We start from the raw sequence: 19,748 nt of genomic DNA, 5'->3' as shown, positions 1-19,748 counted from the left end.
TGTCCTGTGATGCCTCAAGTGTCACCTAGCTCTCCTAAAACTCTATCTCACGGGCCAGTTTTGTGTTGTCTACCAGGCATTTTGTTCCCTTTGTGTGCGAATGGCCTGAGTGCAATTAGGATATATGTTTTGTACCTTCAAAATGTTGGATCCCCTCTATTAAGGATAGATGGATAGTAGTTACACCTAGATGTAATTTATTCCAAGTATGCCATAAAGGCCTCCCCTAGCCTTCCTTGTTACAAGGTAGGGTCTTATCCCATGAGAAAATCTGAGCCTAGCATATGATGGCTATTGCCTTATTCCTATCAGAAACACATCATTTCTGTTTTCAATAGCATTCCACCCACAGAAATAAGAGCAATATTTATTTATACAGTGCACACTATGGTATTACATTGCATGCACTGCTTTATTATGTCCATAAAAACCAGGAACCTTTCTAAGTATTTGGTCATCCCAGAGCTTATAGTTTACACAGTGGTCAGTCTGCCAGCAATTGGACATTGGAGTTTTATAGTCTTTCAGAGAATAATTCCTGGAAGTTCCTTCACAAAGGATATCCTTTATAGTTGATATAACCTGAAAAATATGAATAAAAAATACTGGCATATTACTGGAGTTTCATTCAGTCATCAACAGTTTGTCCTATTCATCATAGTAGGCAGATGTCTATGATGTTATAGGCAGAATGTCTCTCAGGATGATGTAACTCAGGTTTCCAGGCTTCCATTTGATCTCATCAAGTTCTAAACGTGGTATTGGTTTCAGCAAATATATGGCTTTTCTTGTGAGGCATATGGTATAATTGTGCAAAGGGACAACATTATTCTCTTGAATATGAGTCTAATAGGTGTTTCCCCTTCAGTCCATTCCAACTGGTGTAGAGTAGGGTTACACAGATGCAGAACTATTGGGCTAGCTCAGCCACTAGACAATACAGCTGCAGTCATTTTCAATTGCAATTATGTAAGATGAACTGAAGGTATAATCCATCCCAATAGGCCCGTAGAAATTCTGACATAAATGTTTAAAAGTGTAATTAGTCTGTTGCTTATGAATCATCCCTGCTTCTAACAGACATGGTTGTAGCCTTGGTCATGAAACCATTGCATCAGGTAGGTAAAAAGAGGTGGGGAACAGTTATATATTTGTACCAGTACCTCTTCATCCCCACTTCCTCAGATCCCCCATAGAAGTGGAGGAATTTGGTGGGGACCCTCTTTTGGTCCTACTCATATTGAGTGTGAGCACACACTCATAAAGGAATGTAAGACCACCCTTCAAGCTTTTGTCTACCCCCAATTCTTTAATGATATATAATTTACATATCATAAAATAGGCCCTTTAAAGAGTTTTCGGTGTATTGATAAGGTTGTTTAACTATCACCACAATCTAGCAGAAGAACATTTTCTTCAACCCAAAAAGAAACTTCATACCCATTAATAGTCACTTCCTCTTCATGCTCCCCCAGTGCCTGGCAACCATTAATCTACTTTCTGTCTCTATGGATTTGCCTATTCTGGATATTTCATATAATTGGGATCATACAACATGTGACCTTTTGTGTCTGGCTTCTTTCAATTAGCATATTTTCATTGTTCATTTTGTAACATGTATCAATGCTTCATTCCTTTTTATGGCTGAATAATATTCTATTATATGGATATATCACAATTTTTTAATCAATTAATGGACATCTTTGTTTTCACTTTGAGCCATTATGAACAATACTACCATGAACATTTGTGTACAAGTTTATGTGCAGACATATGCTTTCAATTCTTTTGGGTATATACCTAGGAATGGGATTGCTGGGTCATATATGGTACTGTTTTCCAAAGCAGCTGCCCCAATTTACATTTCCACCAGTGGCATATGAGAGTTCCAATTTCTCTACATTTGTAACTGCCTGTCATTTTGATTATAGTGATCCTAGTGGGAGTGAAGTGGTATCTCTTCCCACTAATAACTAATGATGTACACATATTTTCATGTGCTTATTTACTAATTGTCTATCATCCTTTTTTTCTTAAAGAGGAATTTAATAAGTTACAAGTTTACAGTTCTAAGGAAATGAAAGTGTCCAAATGAAGGCACCAACAAGAAGTTACCTTCACTCCAGAAAGGCCAATGGATCAGGAACACCTCTGTTAGCTGGGAAGTCACGTGGCTGGCATCTGCTGGTCCCTTGCGGGGTTTTCTCACCTTGCTTCTCTGGGGCTGGCTTTCATCTCTTGACTTTCCTTGGCTCTCTCCAGGTTCTGGCTTAACATCTCATGGTGATGTCTGTTGGGCTCCAAGCATCTACAAACACCCGTGTCTCTGTTCTCTGAAGCAGCTGTTCTCCCATCATCTACATCTGCTCTGTCAGCTCTGAGGCTTCTGTTGTTTCTCATGCTCTCCTTTTTAAAGGACTCCAGTAAACTAATCAAGACCCATCTGGAATGGGTGGAGTCACATCTCCATCTAATCAGAGGTCACACCCACAATTGGGCACGTCACATCTCTGTGGAGATAATTTAATCAAAAGTTTCCTACCTACATTATTGAATCAGGATTAAAAGAAATGGCTGCTCCCACAAGAATGGATCAGGATTAAAACCTGGCTTTTCTGGGGTGCATACTGCTTTCAAACTGGCACAACAACTGAAGTGGATCTAGAGGTTGATGGCAAAGTCTTTGGGTGCTTCACATCATTCAGTCAGAGCTTCTTGGATATAAAAGCTTACAGACCAGACCGGCTTAATGAACTTAAGTGAGTTTTCAGCACATAGAGGAAGTAAAATTGGTCTTTTGTGAGTGGCCCTTTCCCTGTTGTGTCTGGGTGATAAATATCCTCCAACGTCATCTGACACACATCCTGTGATCACAGAGGGGCTTCTCATGCTCATTAAGGACACACTGAGGTTTATCATCTTTTTTTAAAAAACATTTTTATTCACACATCATTCACACTTTTGTATATCATCCAAAGTGTACAATCAGTGGTTCTTGGTATAATCACAGAGTTGTGTATTCATCACTTCAATTTGAGAACATTTTCATTGCTCAAAAAGAAAATTCCTATACCTCTTATTCCCCCTATTATTGACACTTAGCATTGATATGGTACCTTTGTTATAATTGATGAAAGAATATAATGATATTGTTAACTGTAGTTCACAGTTCATATTAGTTGTATTTTTCCCATATTATTATGGAAAAACAACCCTATCATTAACACCTTGTAATAGTGACGTACATTTATTCTAGTTCAATATAAGACCTTTCTTATATTTGTACTATTAACCAAAGTTATCATCCACAACAGTGTTAACTATGTTACAAAGTCCCATGTTTTATCCTCTAGGTTTCCTTCTAATGATATGTTACCTTAAACTTCCCCTTTCAACTGCGATCACACCCTTCATTCAGTGCTATAAATTACACTCACAATAATGTGCTACCATCACCATTATCTATTCCCAAACATTTACAATCAACCTTTAAAATTCTGTACAAATTGAGCATCAGCTCTCCATTGTCTAACCTCATTCTATCTCCTGGTAACCTATACTCTAGATTTTAATTCCATGAGTTTGCTTATTAAAAGTAGCTCATATTAGTGAGACCATACAATATTTGACCTTTTGTGTATGGCTTATTTCATTCAACATGATGTCTTCAAGGTCCATCCATGTTATAGCATGTGTCAGAATGTCATTTCTTTTCAGTGAATAATATTCCATCATATGTATATACTACATTTTGTTTATCCATTCTTTGGTTGATAGATACTTGATTTGTTTCAATCTTTTGGCAATTGTGAATAATGCTGCTATGAACATTGGTATGCAAATGACTGTGTTCCTGCTTTCAGTTCTTCTGAGTACATACCTAGTAGTGGGATTGTTGGATCATATGGCAATTCTATACTTAGCTTCCGGAGAAACCACCAAACTTTCTTCTACAGTGGCTGCACCATTTTACATGCCCATGATGAATAAGTGTTTTTATTTCTCCACATCCTTTCCAACAGTGTCTATTTTTTTGATACTGGCCATTCTAGGAGATGTGAAATGATATCTCATTGTGGTTTTGATTTGCATTTCCTTAAGAGCTAGTGATGTTGAGCATCCTTTCTGGTGCTGGTTAGTGTCTGTCATCTTTTGAGAAATGTACATACCAATCCTTAGCTCATTTTAAAATTTGGTTATTTATCTTTTTATTGTTGACTTGTAAATGCTCTTTATATATTATAGGTACTAATCCCTTATCAGATATAGTTTATAAATATTTCTCTCATTCTATTGCCTGTCTTTTGACTTTTTTATGCCTGTTGAACCACAAATATTTTTAATACTGATGATGTCTCCTTTATCTATTTTTTCTTTTATTATTTGTGCTTTTGGTGTCATATCTAAGAATCCATTGCCAAATTTGAAGTCATGAAGATTTACCCCCATATTTTCTTCTAACAGTATTAGAGTCTTTTTTAAGTTAATGCTTTGTATGGTATAAAGAAAGGGTTCAACCTCAAACTCCATTGTATGGTGTAAATAAGGGGTTCAACTTCATTCTTTTGCATGTGGATATCCAGTTATCCTAACACCAACTGTTGAAAAGCCGATTCTTTCCACAATGAATTGTGAAGCTATTATGTACCCAGAAAAGGCATGTCCTTTAATTCTCATTCAATATTGCTAGGTGGGACCTTTCTGATTGCTTCCATGGAGATGTGACCCATCCAATTGTAGGTTGTAACTTTTGATTAGATGGTTTCTATGGAGATGTTTCTCCAACCCTATTCAAAGTGGGGTTGCTTATGGGAGTCCTTTAAGAAGGAACTATTTTTAAAAAAGCTTTAGAGCCACGAGAGCCATGACAGCCAGCAGAACAAAAAGAGCCAACAGAATGGACAGAACCCTGGGGAAGCCATTGAAGAAAAAGCCAGCAGATTTTGCCATGTGCCTTTCTAGCTGAGAGAGAAACCCTGAATGTCATCGGCCTTCTTGAACCAAGGTATCTTTTCCTGGATGCCTTAGACTGGACATTTTTATAGCCTTGCTTTAATTTGGATGTTTTTACAGCCTTAGAACTGTAAACTTGCATCTTAATAAATTCTCCCTTCTAAAAGCTATTCCAGTTCTGGTATATCACATTCTGTCTGCTTACTAACTAGAACAGGTACCAAGACAATTTGTTGTGGAAAGAATAGGCTTTTCAACAGGTGATGTCCCACATGGGGGAGAAACTCAGAGTTTGGCTTAGAGAGAGACCACATTTGAGCAACAGCAGAGATTTTCTGGAGATGACTTTTAGACACTAATCCTAAGTAGGTTCAGTTTGCTATTATAGAACTAAGGTTCATAAGGGCAAGCCTCAAGATTGAGGCCTTGGCTTATTAAATTGAGAGCCCCTTCTTGCTTAATAAAATGTCGGGAATTTCGCATGTAAGTTTAATACTTCTATTTTTTCTAGTCCTGCGAGGAACTTTGCAAAAGCTCCTCCATTTTCTGCCCCAAATACTCTGAAATGCATTATGGTATAACATTAACTTGTACAGAATATTAAGATTTTAGTCATTATTCCAGGGTCTATATAAAATAATGCTGAATTAGGATGTTTAAATTAACTGACTAGATAGATTAAATTAGATGGCATGCTACAGAAAATTTAAATTTTGGACAAAATAAACATCTTTGCTTTTGTCTCACACAAAAGTTAAAGCTTTGAAATACAGATAACATATTTTTTACCTTGTATATTGATTTACCTTAGTTTTAACCAGATAAGTTTAATCACATTTTCAATCAGAGTTTGAGCTTTTTCTTTTTTAAACAGTTGCTGTATGGACCTATGCTGACTTTGAGAGCTGGAGAACCAAATCTGAGTTTCAGGTGTCACACAGACACTAAAAGTTCCAGGGAACTACTAGACTATACAAAGAGTAAAGCACATCAGAATTTAAAGATAACAGTTAAAGCTTACAATCTAAGCTGTAATTTTTATAAGCATTTTTAAATGAAGCTACTTTCAGAAATATAAACATTAGACAGTTGTTTTATATTAACAAACCAGAGTAGAGGTTTTGTTCTGCTTCACTTTTACAAATTTACCAGAGTTATGTTAGTTAACAGATAAAAATATAATTTATATATTTGTCCTTCCTCTCTTTTAAAGTCTTTCCTTGTTACAGATGGAGCTCTGACCTACAGTTGAGTATGTATACTTTTAGAGAAGTATTAGAGCAAAACAGTGTAACTGACAATTCGGATGCTTCTATGATCTATAGCTTTTTAAAGAATAACTAAAACTACTTTTAAAGAATAACTAAAGACTAACAATATCATACCACTTTTTAACATCATATAGATTAGTATCAGGATATAACATGGACAGTGAGAACATTATCAAATTTTTAGGAATTTTTTATAACCTCTGAGTATATGAATAATATTTTACCTATACAAATTTAACCAGCAACAGGGCAGAAAATCCCTTTTAACCACTGTAATACTTTCAAGCACTTCCTATGCAATATTTTAGCACCTTACTTATAAAAGGTGAAAAAACAAATTATTTGTAATAGTTTTTCCCTTAATAGTGAGAAGACTTGCTTCTGAAATAAAGGATGATAAGGCCAACATAAACATTAACAATGCTTATTATTCTTATGTAAAATCTTTGTTTTCTAGACAGAGTACTTGGATAATTAGGAGAAACTTTCCTTAAAAAAAAACTTTACATTAAGAGCAGACTAACTCCATGTTATTTTAACAAGGATAAAACTAAACTTTAATTTTGTATGAATACCCAGACTGACACAAAAGCTTTCTTTTTTAAAACATATGATAAACAGGCTATTAAATTTTGGTCAGCACTGACTAGGACAGACAGAATTGACTTTCATAAACTCCTTCTTTATAATTCTCTATATTCATTCAGAGCTGATAGTCAACAATGATTATAAAACAAAATTCACCTCCTCCAACTCTCTACTATGTTCTGTGACCATTCAGGCTGTTTGTAATCCGCAGTGACTATAACAAACAAAATCATTTCTTTAAACTTGCTATCACCTTCCATATCCATTCCATGTAAAGTTTTATGCGCAATGTGGACTACATATAATCAGAAATAAATTTGATAAATTCACAAAGCTTTTGAACCTGCATACTTCCTTCCAGTAACAGTATTCATGAAGAAGAGAATAGACAGAGGTACTACAAAATAATGGGAGAAGGAAGAAATTTATGCTTGGGTTTAGAACACAGCCAGGCATCTATATACTTTATACGCAGAACACACAAATGATTATTTACAATATGCTTAAAATCTCTCAGACCAATTCAGCACTACCTTCAAAGGTCAGAAAAGCCCCAAGTTTGAAATATAATCAGCTTTTTGATATTAAGGGATTTATATCCATAAAAAACTCAAATTTTTCTTAACATTTATCCCAGTTGCTAAATAATGTCAAGAATATGTTAGTTCACAAAATCAAGTTATGGTTTCTAAAAGAAACCAGTTCAGAGTTCTATTTATTTAAATGTTACTTTCTTATTTAAAGGTCTTACAAGTGTCACCTCTTCCATGAGGACTTCTGAAGTCATTCTTTGTCTATTTGCTTTTTAAATTCTTCCAGTATTTTTATTCCTTCATTATGACTGCCTTACACTATGCCCTGGTACAAGTATATTCTAACTAGAATTTAAACTCTTTGAAGCTAAGACTTAGGTCTTTTCTATTCCTGGCAGCATTTACTAACAACAGTATACAGGTGGGCGTTAACAAAGCTGTACAAATTCAAATTCTTCCATATACTGAGGTAACAAATGGCCAAGTAACCAAAAGCCAGATTCTTTTGAAATCCAGGTAATCAAGGTTATAAAAAAATCGATTTATATTTCTTACTAAACTTAACTGATTTCTTTTTTTTTTTAATTATTTTTTATTTTTTACATGGGCAGGCACCAAGAATCGAACCCGCGTCCTCTGGCATGGCAGGCAAGCATTCTTGCCTGCTGAGCCACTGTGGCCTGCCCCTTAACTGATTTCTTAAATAGAATATGTTTGAAGCATTAGCATATTCTTATTTTATTATACTTTATATAAGTGTTATTATTAGCTAGGTACATTGCTCAGTTCATATATCCTAACCTATTTTTTAAGAGAAATATTGAGAATGTACTTATGATACTAGCTTATTTTATTACTAAGCTTGTATAAATTTAGGAAGAACATACTCAGGCAGAATAAAATTGCATTTGTTAAATTCAAAATTTATCATAAAATTCCTTTTATCAGAGGTTGAAAATCTGATTTCATACTATGTTAAAATGCAGACAATTTTAAAAGTACATTGACTATCAAGTTCTGAAAAATATACTGCAATTACTTAATTTGTTCCAAGCCCAAATCCAGAAAAACTTTTCCATTATCTCTCAAAGCTCTTTCTTCTTACTTACTGAAATTTGGTAATTTGATTTTATTTAGTTAACTCCTATTCCAAGGCTGTTTAATAATGATCTGACTACTATAGTTACCATTGCAAAGGTATTATTGAAAAAACTCTTAACAAACATAGCCTATTCTGTAGCATATTTTATGCTTACCAATTCTAATCTCCACGTCCAGTAAAAATAATTCTAAACCACACCTGACCATGCCTTTCTGTGCTAGCCCTCCCACTATAACTGCTTTTGGTGATTAGACCTTGGGGCAGAATGAAGCTTGGCTTATTGAAAGTTTTAGGTGAGGGCCATGGAATTGAGAGTTCCTATGCCCTTCTTGAACTATTTCCAGTTATTAGATTTATTGTACTTAAAGCTGTGACCAGGACCATTGGAAAAGGTCTTTGTTTTTCCAGAGGCAGCCCTTTGATAGTTTTCTGCTGCCTCAGAGAAATTGCACAGGTGGTTTCCCTCCAATGTCCAGGTTTGTTCATACCAGTCATAAAACTAAGGCTCTGAATCCTGCTGCTCAGAGAGCCCTTCCCTTTCTATTTCAGAAGTACCAATTTATATATTTATATAAAATGCTTAATTTTCCTAAGCACTTCAGATACAGCTGTTTAAGAATTTTCTTATTAATTTGCTATTACCTTCCGGAGGTATGAGAATATACATTGAAGAGGCAGACAGACACAAATATAAAGTTAGTTACACAAGGAACAGAAACAAAGAAATACTTCTGAGAGGGACAACTAAACGAATGAATATACATTATCTTATTTCTACCTTTTTTTGCAGAACAATTTTAACTGTAATATCTTTAATTTTAACTGTAATGGCAGTATTTTTATTTTAAGTCATTTTGAGGCCAGATTATGTTACAGAAATAGACCCTTTTTTATAGACTGATACCTAAAATCTTTTTAATTTTCAATACAATCCAAAGGTTTCCTTTTTAAAGAATTCCAGTAATCAGTAACCAGTTAGGAATATTTGATCAATACAAATGTAGGAACATACCAATCAAGAAATTTAAACAGACACTTAACACTTACTATATTTAAGTAGCATCCAATTAATAACCAGACAGAACATAACGAACTAACAAAACAGACAATGAATGCTTAACCCATGGATTAACAATTAAATAAGCATTAAACTCTTACTATACCTAGGTAACACACTGGCTAGCACTGAAACAGGCCTACTTAATTTCATTAAATATCAATTATTTGTTAGATTACTTATTTTCTAGGAGTATATGCCACAGAGAAATTTAGGTCAGGGACTCAAATCCCATACAATGTGATACTCAGAAAACAGAAGGTGTAGAAGTCAGAGCAAGGGAAATTGTTTTGGAGGCATGACCCAGGCCTAGGTCAAGGGTACTTGAACTGTCAATCTACTTCCCAATCCACTTTTCCCCCTGATGACCCACTCACCCAGTCATTCTAGACATGGAACTGGAAACAGTTTCTCTCTTTGAAGCTTTTTTAAGGCACCAAAAGTCTCTGGAGTACTGGAAGAACAGAGAAACCCCAGTTGCTGAGCCTCTAGACTAAATTCAGTCCAGTGGCCACAGAAGGCCTGGTTACCTGGCTTACCTGCTCTGCTGGGGCCCCAGAGTTTTGGGCATTCATCCTGGAGGGTTGCCAAATTATTACTGGACAATGGTCCAGTGTGCTCAATAACCAATTCCTGAGACACTGGAGTTTCAAAGAGAGAAAGAGTTTATTACTAGGTGCACAGTAGGAGAGCAATGGCCTAGCAACCCAAAATCTGTCTCTCCAAACTGTTGGGTCTTATTTAATGAGGGTCTCCTCAAATATTTCTCCTAAAGGAATATATAATTTAGGAGCAAGTCAACCATTGTGTTCTTTTCTCAGCACCAATGTATTCTTTTTTAGATGATATACATCTGCAGAAAAACAAATGTATTCTTAAGTGCAAGAAAAAGCAAACCAAAGTTCATATCACCCTTAGGGACATAAGATAAATTCTCCCTTTTCATTTTCACTTATCACAGTGACAGAGTGAAAGGTAAAATATTTGTGAGGCTGAGCAGAAACTGAAAATGATTAGTACCATTAAACCCACCAGCTTTCTAGCTAAAAGTCATTGTTGCTAATCTCCCAACTCATATCCGTGTAGGAACATAAGAGGTAAAACACTGAACACATAAGAAGGGCCAGGGGTGGGGTGGGGGGTAGGCAGTGTTCAGAAGATGAAATATTACAGAGAATTATGCAAATCACACATACCAGGGAACCTAGAAGTGAATAAAGTCTGCTATACCCCATTAAATGAAATGTATATAAACTTCCATCATAGTGGACTGAAGATTTTATGCTTTATCAACACTGTTATAACAAAACCCTAACATACAAAAGAAATGACACTTTTATAAGCATATACTTTAATAAAGGACATAGAAAGATAAAGCTGACCAGCATTTGTCAGTATTTATGCAGCTTTACACATGGTTTTAAGAATACTTTATACAATCACTTTTGAGCAGATTGTTGGGAAAAAAAGGATTTGTAGCAAATTTGGCAACTTAAACTTAACTGCTAAGGTTCCCAATGCATTTTCTTTATTACCAAGACTCAGCCAGTTTTTCTGCTGTATCCCTCTGCTCATTTAGCTAGCAGAGTGAAAACAGTTATTCCTGGAATGCATATAATCTCATCACTTTTTTTTCCTCTTAATTCCATTTCCTGCTAAGAATCTATTTCCTGATATATTGCCTTCATTGTGTATTTTAATTCATTCTGCAGATGGCTGGGTACCTAGACTGAAGTCTTATACTCAGACTGCTCCAAGGAGCACATTTAATAGTTTTGAATACTGTGGAAGACACAGCCCTAGCCCTTTTGGGGAAGTAAACAGTCATGGGTTGCATGTTATTAGAAGTTATATAACACCCACATGCAAAAGGATACAAGTTAATATGATACATTGCAGCTACGGTTTAAAGAAATGCTGATGCACCATACTTCATAAATCATTTCTTATTTATTGCATGAAGTCATGAATTTTCTAAGTAAATGGGATTTGTGGAAGTGTCTGACAATCTTGTTAGATCCTCTTTGACAGAGGCACAGGACATGCCTTTTGCATCAACTGCGTTTCTTAGCCCCTGTGGAAACAGGTTCTAGAATACATTAATGGAATGTTCTTCAATAGGAGGGACTGTTGGATTTTTTCTAAAAGGAAAGGGCAGAGAATAATTCTTTTGAAATATTTGCTTCTGATGACCAATCAGCCTCCTTTGAGGGCAGTGTGTATGTATAAATGTGCAATGAGAGGTGAAAGGGATGGGTTTTTCATGACTGTTACTTTCCTGTGAGCTTGGGCTTTGTTAAATTTCAGGTGCACCGATACAATAATAATGTATTTCAGTTTTCTTAAAACATACCTTCTAGGATTGCTTAAATTTCCATAATCCTCAATGTCTGTATTTTGTTCATTTCAACATAAAATTGGGAAGCACATTCTTTTCCCTGACAAAGATGGTCCTGAGATTGGACTCTATGGGTGCCACAGTAGATAATAGCACTGGCTGATGACATGCAGTGTGAAATATCCATGCCACATAGGACCAGTGGGTGAAAGAAGAACATGTTAATTTTTATCACACATAAAGTGAGAGTTGTATAAATTGCATACTTTCAGAATTTAGACAAATTAGCACTCTTTTGAAATGTCATCCTGTCCTAATGGCTGTCAAAATTCTAAGCTGCACCATGGTAATTCCAGTACTGGGAAGCCAACTAGACACAGTAACTGGGTAACTATGAACCTTGCATAAGATAGCTATGAGCCTTTCAAAGGCCTTTCATTCTTTCACCCTTGATTATTCCAGTTGTACCATGGGGCAAATAGTTTCTATTCCATCTCTTTCTAAGGACATTGTTTGAATGAATGGAAAACCATTATTAATCAAGCACTCTAAACTGCGAGAGCAAATCAGTCATCACAGAATGGAAGACAGAATAGAGAATACCAATTTGCTTAGAAATACTGTGGTAATACTTCTCATTCAAGACCTGCAATTAAAGACATATAAGAGCACTGGGGAGTTACATAGCACCTTTTGTCTGTAGGATCCTAACAATGAGTATCTTCCTTTTGCAAATAGGGAAAATCAGTACCAAAGATTGGGGAATGAAATACACAGAATTTATTGGACAGGGCCCCAGATGAAGCGCAAGCAAAGGAGACACTAATTATCAAATAAACTTCTTTCTTCTTTACAAATTATCAAACAGCGGTGGGGGTGGGGGTGGGGGTGGGGGTTGCCTGTGTGCAGTAGTCAATACTCTGATCTATGGATAGGGATATTTTTGCCCGGGTATTATCAGAGTCTAGTGGGTTCAGGGTGCTAAGATAGAAGTGTCCTTTTTCTTCAAGACCCAGGTGAAACTAATTTATTTGGTCTTTTGATGAAAGTGAGTCTGTAAGGCAGTAAACAGCTCTCTTAAGCTTTACCCTCACAATGTTTCTCTGAAGTTTACTAGAACTGCCTTTTATGATATGACTTCTGTGAGTGGTAAGTGCTGATACACTCTATGTAGCAAAGAAATTCTTGATGACTTCCTGACTTTGAATAATTTCTCTGAGGCTGTGGAATAAGCAATGTCCCTATCTTTAGAGAAAGGTGTGTTTCTATACAAAGGCTTGTCCATCATAAGACAGACCATGTGGATGGCCAAATAAGTTGTCAAAAGAAACCTAAATAAAAGTGTTTTGGAGTGAGAGAAGAAAGGGGAAAAACTTCCCATCTGAACATCTAGAATTTCATCATGAAACCCAATGTGCAGTCAGTCTTCTAGGCTCCTTTTGAGTGTATTTGAGAAATAGTCCCTGGCACTAACAGACTTAGTCATGTCTAATAGTCTCTCAAATGAAATGCTGGTTATAATCCATTTTATACTCACCTTGGTCAAAATTAACCTAGAGGGCCCAAATGAACAGGTTTTGTTGCTGTAAGTTGATTGCTTGCCTTCTCGGCTCCACTGGGTCCATGAGTAATGAATTGTTTGTGGCAGACAGGTTTTTTAACTCAGGTGTTGGGAGTGGGTGGTGGTGGTAGGGTGGGTGAGTGAATGATTTAGTAAACCTAACCATCTCTCTAGGAACTCAATTCTTTGATATCTGTAAGATACTTCTAACTCCCACTGTTCCCTTTAAGAGTTGGGTCTTGTCAACTACTGGGCACTAGAGCACTGGTAGACAAATGAAAAAACATCAATACTCTTGGGTATTATTATTGTAAAGGAGCAGCATTAGCATCCGTAGTCATTGATTCAACCACTAAAATTGAAAGGTTGATTATAAATAAATGGGGAAATGGATGTAAACTTTCTTAATGGCTAAGCTACCACTGAGGCTAAAAAAAGAGGGAGTATTGGCATATTACTTAGTTTATCACTGATAACCTCTGATTTGAAAGTATAGATCTTTAGTGCTAGTCCTCAGGCTAATATCAGTTGTGAAATTTTACCCTTAAGAGCAGAATTGTAAATTAAAACAGAAAATCACTGGTAAGCCCCTCAACAAAACCTATGATCCATAAGGCTTATAATGTTTCTTTCATTGTAAAAGTAATTTATAAAGGCTAAAATAAAGCCAGGTAGCAAAATGGATAAAAGTGATTGGGGAATTTGATCTTAGTCTGGCATTAAAGTCTTTAAAACTCCAGTGGTTCTTATTGATAAAGTGGAAGTATGATCTGATCTCATCTATTAGCTGTGGTGCTTTCAGAACCTCTGTGACAGGCAGTTCCCCAGGACAGAGAACAGGTTTTATAGTGTTTATAGTTCACAATGTGTTGAACTTCCCTTTACAGTTTTAGATAGCCACTATAGGGATGGTGTTCAAAGCTCAGATAATATTCAAATTTACTGTTTAAAGAAAAGTCATGATTAAAAGCTTCAGAGTTCCTGAAATTTTTACCTTGATTTGTACATCACAGCAGAATTTTGTATACATATGCTGCACATATACATGTTTATAAATGCACATGCACCCAAGCAGCATATGTAGTCTGATTCCTCTCAATACCACAAAGACCCTATAGATAAGATTAGCAATCTTTTCAGGGGAGTAAAAGACTACGAGGAAATCTTTTGAATTTCCTTTTACCTGACAAGATGAATGAAAAAAATTCTGGAAAGACACAGATGTTAGATTTAGGCTTTCTTGGATTGGGAGGGGAAAATGAAATGAAGAAAGAAAGAAGGGAAGACTGCCTTGAATTAGTTGCTACCAAACTGTTGAGTCAGTAAATTAAATTGTGAAAGTTTCAGTACATCTGCACCGCAAGTATCTGATGTAATGCTTTCAAATTGTGAAGCTTTCAATCCATCATGGCGACTTATTTTGAAGGCTGAATGGTTCCTGACACTGAGCTCTGTGAGCCTCATGGAAGGTGATGGGTCCTGGGAATGAAAAGAAGTTCACAGGTGATTTGAACAACTATAACTCTTCATTCATTTGACAATAATAGGCAGCCATTAAAAAAATGATGTTTATGAGGACTATGGTGCAGTATTAAAAATGTTAAGTGAAAAAAGCAGGATATACTTTATGCAATATATGCAATGTTATAATTATTATATATGAAATGTTATAATTATTTTTAACCCAGAAATTGTATCTGGGAAACAATTTCCCCGATTTCGTTGAGGAAACACTAAAATATTGAAAGTGGTGGTTTCATGGGTAATTTATTTTAATTTTCTTTAACTTTCACTTGTGTTTTTCACATTTTCTTTAATGAATATATAATTCTTTGATGATTCAAAAATATTTATTTTTAATATTCACACAGAAATAAAATGAGCTTTGAAATTGGGCAATTCTGAATTTAAATTTTAGCTTTGTCACTTGTTATCTCTGTTACTTTAGATAATAATATCAATGGATCTTAGTTTTCTTATTTGTAAAACAGGCATAATAAAATTTGCCTAATACAATATCTGGCACATAGTGGGAACTCAAGTGGTTATTATTAGTACAACCTTTCTGGATAACAATTTGGCAATATACATTGAAAGTCTTTAAAAATTTCATACCAGTAATTTTGCTTCTAGGGTTCTGTCCAGAAGAATGATTATAAATGAGGAAAAATATTTATGTTCAATGATATTATTCACAGTATAATTCATAATTGTGAAAAATTTGATAAAGTCTTAATTTTAGCAGCAGAGAAATGGTTAAAAAGTATCTTGATGTAATGGGAAATTATGTTTGGTATTAGTGAAAAAATAAATATTGAACACAATAATGTTTAAAAATATTCATAGAAAATTACTGGAAGGGAAAAAACAAAATGTTAACAAGAGTTTTCTTTAGGTCTTGGGATTATGATGACTTTAATTTTCTCTATAGTTTTCTCTTTTAATTGAATATGTTTAATATACTTTAAAATTTTTTTCTATTTTTATCAGAAAAATTGTGAGTTTACAGAATAAGTTTCATAAAATACAGGATTCTCATATACCAGTCTATTATTAACACCTTGCACTGGTTTGGCACCTATATTAAAATTAATGAAAGCACATTTTTTATAATTGTACTGTTGACTATATTCCATGGTTTAATTTAGGGTTTACTGTGTGTACAGTTCCATGGATTTAAAAATATATGTTTTTATTCTAGTTCCATATATACGATCTAAAATTTCCCCTTTTTAACCACATTCAAATATGTAATTCAGTGTTGCTAATTATGTTCACAATGTTATGTTACCAATACGACCATCCAAATAGAAACTATACATTTTAAGCCTTAACCCCTTATTCCTGACCTCTGCCCCATCCTCTGGTGACCTATATTCTAGATTCTGAATCTATGAATTTATTCTACTTATTTCATATCCGTGAGATCATACAATATTTGTCCATTTGTGTCTGGCTTATTTCTCTCAACATCATGTCCTTGAGGTTCATCCATTTTGTTGCATGTATCAGAACTTCATTCCTTTTTACAGCTGAATAATATGCCATCATGTGTATATACTTTTTTTGTATATTTTGTTAACCCATTCATTGGTTGATGGACACTTGGGTTGCCACGATCTTTTGGCAATTGTGGATGACACTGTTCTGAAGGTTGGTGTGCAAATATCTGTTTGAGTCTCTGCATTAAAATTTTCTGCATATATACCTAATAGCAGGATTGCTGGGTCATACAGTAATTCTATATTTAGCTTTCTGAGGAACTACCAAACTGTCTTCCAAATGCACCATTTTACTTTGCTGCCAGCAATGAATGGGTAGTGTTCCTGTTTCTCTGCATTCTCTCCAACTCCAGTAATTTTCTGTTTTTCAATATAGCCATTCTAGTGAGTATGAATTGATATCTCATTGTGGTTTTGATTTGCATTTACCTAATAGCTAGTGAAGTTAGGCATATTTTTATGTGCTTTTAGCCATTTGGATATCCTTTTGGAGAAATTATCTATTCAAGTCCTTTGCCCATTTTTAATTGCGTTGTCTTTTTATTGTTGAGTTGTAGGATTTCTTTATATATTCTGCATATTAAACTCTTATCAGCATGGTTTCCAAATATTTTCTCTCATTGAGTAGGTTGTCGGTTCACTTTGGTGACAAAGTCCTTCAATGTCTGTGCTGATTTGAAAGGATTTATGTACCCTAGAAAAGCCATGTTTTAATTATAATCAATCTTGTGGGAGCAACTGTTTCTTCTAATCCCTAATAAGCACTATAGGTTGGAAATTTGATAATTATCTCCATGGAGGTGTGTCTCAATCAATTGTGGGTATTAAACTTGATTAATGGAGACATGTCTCCACCCATTCTATGTGCATCTTGGAATCCTTTAAAAGCTTCAGGATGACATACAGGAGAAGCAGAGAGCCCACCAGCCAGTGACCTTTGGAGCTAAAGAAGGAAAACACCTCCTGGGGAGCTTCATGAAACAAGAGGCCTGGAAAGAAAGCTAGCAGACCCCACCATGTTTTCCATGTGCCCTTCCAGATGAGAGAGAAATGCTGAATGTCATTGGCATTTTTGAACCCAGGTATCTTTCCCTGGATGCCTTGGACTGGACATTTCTATAGACTTGTTTTAATTTGGACAATATCACATCCTTAGAACTGTAAACTAGCAACTTATTAAATTCCCCCTTTTTAAAAGCCATTCTGTTTCTGGTATGTTGCATTCCAGCAGCTAGCAAACTGGAACAATGCCCAAAAGTTTTTAATTTTTAGGAGGTCTCATTTACCCATTTTTTTTCTTTCATTGCTTGCGCTTTGGTATAAAGTATAAGAAACTATTGCCTAACCCAAGATCCTGAAGATGCTTCCCTACATTTTATTCTAGTAGTTTATGGTCTTGGCTCTTATATGTAGGTCTTTGATCCATTTGAGTTAATTTTTTTAATTGTAATTTTTTATTGGAAAATAAATTTACAACTTGGAATAGATTTGAGGAAAATTATGCCATAAGCAGATTTCCTTTAAATAGCTAAGCAAAGTTTAAAAAGCAACTAATAATAAAATAAAATGTTTCTGGTACAGGACCAGCAGTACAAGAAAAATAGTGTATGAGTGCCTGGATAATACACCTGCTTTACAATAGTGCAACTTTTAAGTACATACTGTTGACTGTCTCTAGTCCCTGCAGAATTACAATTCCACACTTCAACAACAACATGCTGACAGTTCCTAAAGATAACTACTTAAAAAAAGCATAACCCCGATGTTCCCTCATTTGACTAACCCCATCTAAGTTTGGATGTGCTGAAGGGCTCAGATATATCCAGAGTAAGCCACATGCAACATGTTACTACATAAATTTCCTAAAATAGCGTTTCAGGACAATGACAGTAAGATAAGGGAATAAAACATGGAAGAATGAGGTCCTAATTACTATACATACATACTCTTTTTTTCCTTTAAAATAATTTATTTTTTAACAAAGCCGATTTAAAATTTTTAGAAAATATATAAATGTACAAAACTTGAAATAAAAACTACCCAGAAATAATCAGGTTTAAATGTTGTTGTCTATCCTCCCAATCTTTTTCTGTCAGACAGGTACATATATTTTATTACTACCCCAATTGGATCAGACTGTACATACCATTGTCTAACTTTTTTTGTTACTTAACTATAAATTACAAGCATTTTACCATACCAGTACTTTTTTTGCATGTGACATTAATTTTAGAGTATGAAATACTCTATCAAACCATAAATTGCCTAACCAATATCCTATGAATTCAGCTAGCATATTTTTAGTTTTTCAGTATAACAGTGCTGGAATGCCTTCATTATCTTAGAGTAACTTCCTATAAGCAGAAGTAGTAGCTCAAAAGGTACATGAATTTTTCAGGTGACTTTGATACACTACCAAAATGGGCATCAGAAAAGTTCTATCAATTTATGCTACCACTAACATTATCTAAGTGGTTAGTTTATCTCTAATCTTGAGGTAATACCAGTTATAACAAATGATTCTTATCTACTATTTTAATAAATGTACTTAGAAGCTCTATAATTCCAAAGACTCTCAGGCTTCCTTTTACACTACCCCTATTAGAATCCATATAAGAAATACAGAATTGCATCTCTTCAAAACAAATCTCTGCTAATTTGGAAATATATATCAAGAGCTTGGATGTCATCAAATATCTTCACTGCCTGGCAGCAGGTATCAGAATCTCAGCCCTAGACACTAATGTTGAAACCAAACTCAAGGCCACGAGAATACCAGTATGAGCATGACCCTTTATGCCAGGCATGGCACTGCTATAAACTCAGTTAGGGGAAGAACTGCAGGTGATCATGTTGTAACTAGACCAAGGAAGGGTGGGCAGGAGGATGACAAGGCCACTGAGATGCTGGGTAAGGAATTATTAATCCTCCCAGCTCAACCAAGGATTGGTTCCAAAGTTTAGCTTGAGGTGTGATTAACAATGAAATACATGGGCACTGGGCATAAGCCAGGCTGGCTTCTGTGTTATTTTATCTGCCCCAGTATGTAGAAGGGGATGCCATGCCACAGTGCTTAATAAACTCTTACATGATAACTGCCAGTGGAAGTTTTCTCTAAAATCCAGAAGGCTATTTAAAAGAGATCTAAACACTTTGAGTATGATAGTCTTGAAATAAGTTAATTTTCAAATTATATCTGTTCCACTAAGTGGAATAAATTGCTACTCTTTGACTTAACACAATTTACTTTGGTATATTGTTCAGTAAAATGGCACTGTGAATTTCTGTAAGTCTGCAGTTTTCTATTTGCACCTTCTACTGTGGGAGGTAAGAATTATCCTCA

The 19,748-nt window shown here is 35.1% G+C and overlaps 1 protein-coding gene across 4 annotated transcripts in view; it reads right to left on the bottom strand.

Annotated features, from left to right (window-relative positions):
* Positions 1-400: 400 nt before the first annotated feature.
* Positions 401-19,748, bottom strand: part of ZDHHC15 (zDHHC palmitoyltransferase 15) — a 279,992-nt gene continuing 260,644 nt past the window's right edge. For 3 of the 4 annotated variants that reach the window (XR_013169451.1, XM_077145732.1, XM_077145734.1), the window contains one exon: positions 12,725-14,882. The gene's annotated coding sequence lies outside the window, so the exon portion shown is untranslated. Of the gene's footprint in view, positions 583-12,724; positions 14,883-19,748 lie in introns of those variants that run through there. The other variant, XM_077145733.1, reaches the window with a different exon arrangement.

Source organism: Tamandua tetradactyla, chromosome X (genome assembly GCF_023851605.1).
Source record: "Tamandua tetradactyla isolate mTamTet1 chromosome X, mTamTet1.pri, whole genome shotgun sequence".
NCBI classification, from domain to species: domain Eukaryota; kingdom Metazoa; phylum Chordata; class Mammalia; order Pilosa; family Myrmecophagidae; genus Tamandua; species Tamandua tetradactyla.
The sequence above is the reverse complement of the archived record's forward strand: the minus strand, read 5'-3'. Positions and strand labels throughout refer to the sequence as shown.